The 5873-nt window shown below is 43.8% G+C and overlaps 1 non-coding gene across 1 annotated transcript; it reads right to left on the reverse strand.

Moving 5' to 3' along the window:
* Window positions 1-706: 706 nt before the first annotated feature.
* On the reverse strand, window positions 707-779 carry TRNAV-AAC (transfer RNA valine (anticodon AAC)). The gene has a single exon. It is a non-coding gene; the product is annotated as a tRNA-Val (tRNA).
* Window positions 780-5873: the final 5094 nt, after the last annotated feature.

Raw genomic sequence — 5873 nt, forward strand, 5'->3', positions numbered from 1 at the left:
GTCCAGCAGGACACCCTTCCTCATTGGCTGTTCCACCACCTGTGACAAGAAGTTATCATTGATGCACTGCAGGAGCCTCCTTGACTAAGCCTAGCTGTGCTGTCCTTCCAGTAGGTATCAGGGTGGTTGAAGTCCCCCATGAGAACCAGGGTCTGTGATCATGAGGTTACTCCCAGCTGTTTGAGAAGGTCTCACTGACCTCCTCTTCCTGGTCAGGTGGCCTGTAGTAGACACCCACAACAGTGTCCCCCATGTTAGCCTGTCCTTTAATCCTTATCATAAGCTCTCAACTTGCCCCTCATCCACCCCTAGGCAGAGCTCAATACATTCCAGTTGCTTTCTCACATAAAGAGCAACTCCACATCCTTGCTTTCCTGGCCTGTCTTTCCTAAAAACCATACAGCCGTCCATGACAGCATTCCAGCCATGTGAGTCCACCATGTCTCTGTGACTGCAATGAAATCATGGCCCTGCAACTGCACACAGATCTCCAGTTCCTCCTCTTTATTCCCCATGCTGGGTTTAGTGGTGTACAGGCATTTCAGAGAGATAGTCATGCATGCAGGTTTCCTAGGAGAGAGGTAAGGGGGTCCCCCCATAGCCATGTCTCATATGCACATCTCCAGCTGCATGCACCCACTGGAGGCCTCCCAACTTGAGCTGTGTTTTATTGACTACTCTCTCTATATAACTAAAGAGACAGTGGTGTTTCCGCCCGGTTTCGAACCAGGGACCTTTCGCGTGTTAGGCGAACGTGATAACCACTACACTACGGAAACTCCTGATACACTGCAGAAACTCCCAATGTACAGAAATTGATTAGCTGATTAGCTAAATCAGCTGATCTAAAGCAGATTAGCTAGGAAAAGAAATAGCTGGAGCAGTCCAAAACAGAGCCAAGAATAAGCTAACATTCACTACTGTAGACAGTCAAATGCTCTGTCTCTTGTTTTGCAATATGGATGCATCCAGAGGTTGCAGAGTCAGGAGACAGCCAGCCCACACTGCATCTCCAGCAGATATGTCTGTTCAGCCACATGGATAACAAACATATCAACAACAAAAAACACATTAAAAATGTTTTTCATCAAATTCTTCTGCTTCCAAAACCAATATGCAGTTTTCACCTCTAAAGCTGTTTTCTTGGCTTTTCCTGTTGCTGAGCAAAAAATGGCACATTGAAAAGGAAGGACCAGTGGAGTGCAAGTCATTTCCCCACAGAAATGCCCTTCCTGAATCAAGCTGTGTCACAGCTGGTTCATGGCAGCCCCATGTCACAGGGACATGTCCTACTGAGTGACCTAAGACTCATACTGTCACAGGCACTCATTCAAAAGCCAGCTCCATTTTCAGTCCTACCAGTGGGGAATGAACAAAGTATGTAAGAGGGCAGCATGCTACACACAGAAATAGTGTTGGACCCTGGGTGTCCAATCCCACCTACTTCAGGTGAGTGTCGCAGTCAGAGGAACATGGCGCTTGGGGGATGCAGGACAGGGATGCGGCCAGTCACAGTTTGGTTTCCTAGGCAAGCTCCATTTAACATAAAGGCATGGAGGGAGGGAGGCACATGTCAGCATGTTGTCCAGGAATGAGGTTTTGGATGAGCATACAAGATTTTCCAGGTGTTTTTGAACAATTTAATATGTTACAGGGGATGATCAGAGATTACAGTTTGTAATTAATGCCAGTCAAACACTATCTCCTTATTTGAATATTATTAGTAGCATGATTCATTCTAACATTTAGTCATCTTTGTAAAATTTTTTTTTTAATTGGACTAGCCTTTTACAAGGAACTGGCCCCATAACGGGTAAGTAAACTATTTACCACCACCTACGCTTTCCAAATGTTTATTCCTTCCCTCAAAATCTCCTCCCTTGTTCATAAGCAGTGTGCAGATTTTCAGTACTTTTCTTAGAAGCCAGAACAAACTTTCATGTGGCAACAAATGCTCCAGAGAGAAACTAAATACAAGAATACAAGCTCCAAAGCAACAGCTGGTCTAACAAAACTAATCCAGAAATGCCATTTACCACAGAATCTGCATTTACATACAAAAATACACACGCTGAGAAGTGAATGTGCAAGGCTCCTCAAAGAAATGGTTTCACAGGGGAAGGGTGATTTCCATTTCTGGTGAGCAACAACTTTGATTCCTTGACAACAGTAAACAGGCTCTGAACAATGCTGATTCCTACCAGCTAAAGGGAGGCTCTGGGGCTCAGCCTGCACCCATTATTTTTTAAATTTGGAACAAAGTAAGAGAGAGAGGACAGCCTGGAGCAAGTATGGGTTTTCAGGGGGAGTAGGAGGGAAAGATCATCTTTTCTTACCTGCTAAGGTTGAATGTTTCTAACTTTCCTGAGGCAGAACTTGGTCTCACTTTCTTCCTTAGAGACATGGTGTCCTGAAAAGTCCCCGAGCAACTTTAAAACCTGAGCTGTCAGTCGTTGGCAATTTGAGGCAGCGGTTACCGCCTGCAGCGCCGGAAGGCAGGAGAAAGCCTGCTCGGCTGGATGGCTCCCCACTGTGTTTGCCGCAGCTCCAACCACGCTTCTCCTCCCGCACACTTAACAGCATCGCTTGCAAAGGTGGGGACTACGCAGGGCGCAGCGTGAGGGAAGCACCACCCAGGCCCGGGCCATCTCCCTCTGCCCCACAGCACGGTGATTTCACTGTGGCACACACAGCCTGCTGTCGAGCCAAGCCTCTGCGATCCTGCACTGAGGGACACAGCGTGGTGGAGAGCAAAGCTCTTCTCGTTGTGCTGCCCCCTGAGCAAACAAAACGATAGCTGTAACCCATGGAGCTACTCTAGGGAACACAAGTCACAAAAGAAAATGAGAGCAGCTTGTTCCCACTGGAATTGATAGAACTTTTACTGCTAAATTCACTGGGAGAGTTGTAAGAGCAATGTCAGTTATTAAAAGGATATTCCATAATTGCTTCTCCATATGTCCAGTATATATGGAGAAGTAGTACTAGCGCTCAAGAGAGTTGCTGGGCTTTTTTATACATATAGATGCATGCATGTCTGCGTGTGTGTGCGTGTGTATAAATATACATTTACTTCTTTGAATTCTACAATTTTTAACATAATCACTTTGGAGATTTTTGTTTCCTTGATAACCTACCAATCTGAGTATACAAGCCTGCTAACTGCCTGTGACTAAACTATTTTCTTTGGTAAAAAGTAACTAAAAATCTTCAAAATAGATTCATTACCTTTTACATAACAGTTATTCTAAGATATGCTGTCATCAGCCATTTGCTAATAGTTAACAAACATTTCCCTGATTTATTTCAGCTGCAACCATACCAACTGGTAAAAGCTCCTGGGGCAGGAGCTTTTATACAGCTAATGGGCAACTGTCTTTTTTCTGCAAAACGCTTCAGGAAGTATTTTAGACATAAGGAAAAAAGAATTCCAACCTGAGGGTAGCCAAACAATGGCATAGGCTGCCCTGAATGTTGTGGGATCTCCACCTTAGAGGTATTCAAAACACAACTGGATGTGGCCCTGAGAAACCAGTTCAAACCCTAGTTGAACCTGCTCTGAGCAGGGGTTGAACTGGATGAACTTCAGAGGTCCCTTCCAACATAGAGTTCTATGATTGCAGTTTAAAAATGTCACTCAGGGGAGAGAATTTATTTTAATTGAATATATTTAATTTAGCAAAAGAAAAATAGAAAGGGGGTAAGCTTGAAAATTCAGTGGTTTAGGGGATTCAGAATTCCTTGTGATGCTGTATGCAAAAGGAGCACATAGAATGTGTTTAGTGAAAGGGATTTATTTCAATTAAGTAAGAATGGAAATATAAATTTTCCATGAAAGTACATCAAAATGCATCGTAGTAATTTCTGCATCAGGAAGAGGGCTCTGCTTTGTATAAACTGAGTAACAGCTTTTCTTCCTAGTGATAGTAACTGGGTGCAATTTCATGACCTCTGCCCCCAGCATATAAATGTAAGTGCAAAAATAGGGGCTTTCATTTTTCAACAACTGCGTATACCTTGAGTAGTGTTTTGTTTCTCTCACCACCAGTATCTTTTTTATTTTCAAAATTCTAAAGCTTCCTTTGAGATATCAGCCCTCAATTCAAGTCTACTCAGGTTATATCAGGCCCAGTTCTTCTGTGCCTGTTAACTGTATTACTACATCCTACACACTTCTTCAAAGAGGCATGTGCTGCAGGCCCCAGAAAGCCTCTGTGCGGGGTGTATCTGACAAGACTGCTGTGTTGCCTTTGGCTCAGAAATGCCTTTGGCTGAATTAGCCCCAGCTATCATTTGGCTATTCCCAAATGAGGTGGTTCTGAGATAATTTTTTTAAAAAACATCATTAATTACTGCATTACCACGAGCCAATTCCTTGTTCCTGTTCCAAGTAACTGAAACTGGGATTTCAACAAAACCAGAAGCAGAGCACAGGTGAAACAAGGGGGGCCACAGCTGGCAGTAAGCGTGGCCAATGCTCAGCTTCTACCAGTCTGACTGGTGCCCTGGAAGAGCCGCAGCTTCACAGCAGTAGCCTGGGGAGGGTTGTTTGTGTGCCCAGTGCTCCAAGCGGACTCATTACAGCTCTCTGCAGGATCACTGCGGAGGGACTCAGGGACAACCATCTCTACTGAACACCTGAAGTGGTGCAAGCAGCCATCTTAGGCTAAGCACAGGGGCAGACCAGTGGATTTATATGGCTGTTGGGTCTCCAGAGCAGACTGTCATTTCATTTCCAAGGCCCCACATGAGCTATGCCAGAGGGAAGCTGGAAGAGCAGTTGTGAGGGAAAGGGAGGGATGTTTTCAGGCATTGAGAGGAAGGCACGCTTACCTGCTTGACAGTTCACAAACTTGATAGTATCCTCTCTGCAGGCCAGTGGGGAGGAAGAGAATAAAATAAAGCTTTCCAGCATGAAACCTTTTTTCATTTCTGCCTTTACGAAACAGGCAAACATCCATTTAACTATTTCTTTGTCTGTTACTATATTGTAACCATGACTGAGACCAACTTCCATCAGGTAAGCCTAAGCCTTCTGGCTTATAAATAGCACTTAGCTGCCCTAGTCAGATCAACCTACCTATATGCAACACAACTACAGTGCAGATAATTGCCCTTGCCAGATGTTTCAACAAACAATACAAATTACGAATAGATAAACTTTGATGAGATTCCAAAATACAAAGTTAAGTAGGTGCAACTGGCAAACAAACCTAATTCCTAAAATCCTACACTATTTTACAGGAAGTTTTCTTCTGCAGAACCAGCCTGGGGCATGACATGTTATCTCCAAATACTCATTCACTTAAGTCTTTGCAGGATAAGGGCTGGGTTTCCTGGGTCAAGATACATGTTTCACCTGGAAAAAACCTAACTATTCACACAGAAAAGATTCATTGGAAAAATACATGGACATGAGCTCCAAGAGCGATCAAAGTTTACACAGTAATAGCAAAAAGGCTAGCTTCCAAATCACCACATTTAGTGGAGGAAGCAAGTACAACACAGTAAAATACTGCTAACAAAATAACTGCACGTCATTGTATTTACAATGAAAATTGATTGGAGAAAATTACCTAATCACAACCAAACACTAAAATGCACTTCTGAGGCAGTGTACCCGATAGCTCCCAGTTATCCTGTGCTCCAGAAACACACACAGATGCTGCTTCTTAGAGGTTCCCCAAACTAATCAGTCTGATACACTGTTGCTGCAATCTTTCAGGCAAACCAACAGAGTCAGTCAGAAGATATAACAAACAAAGAGAGGCCCAGAACAAGTACTTGCCACTTTCCAGTTATCGGAAATCCACAGCTCCATTTTGCAGCCATGCTTGTTTCTCCTGAAAGAGTTGTTCTGGTCTTGTGGGATG

Source organism: Rhea pennata, chromosome 1, assembly GCF_028389875.1.
Source record: "Rhea pennata isolate bPtePen1 chromosome 1, bPtePen1.pri, whole genome shotgun sequence".
NCBI lineage: Eukaryota > Metazoa > Chordata > Aves > Rheiformes > Rheidae > Rhea > Rhea pennata.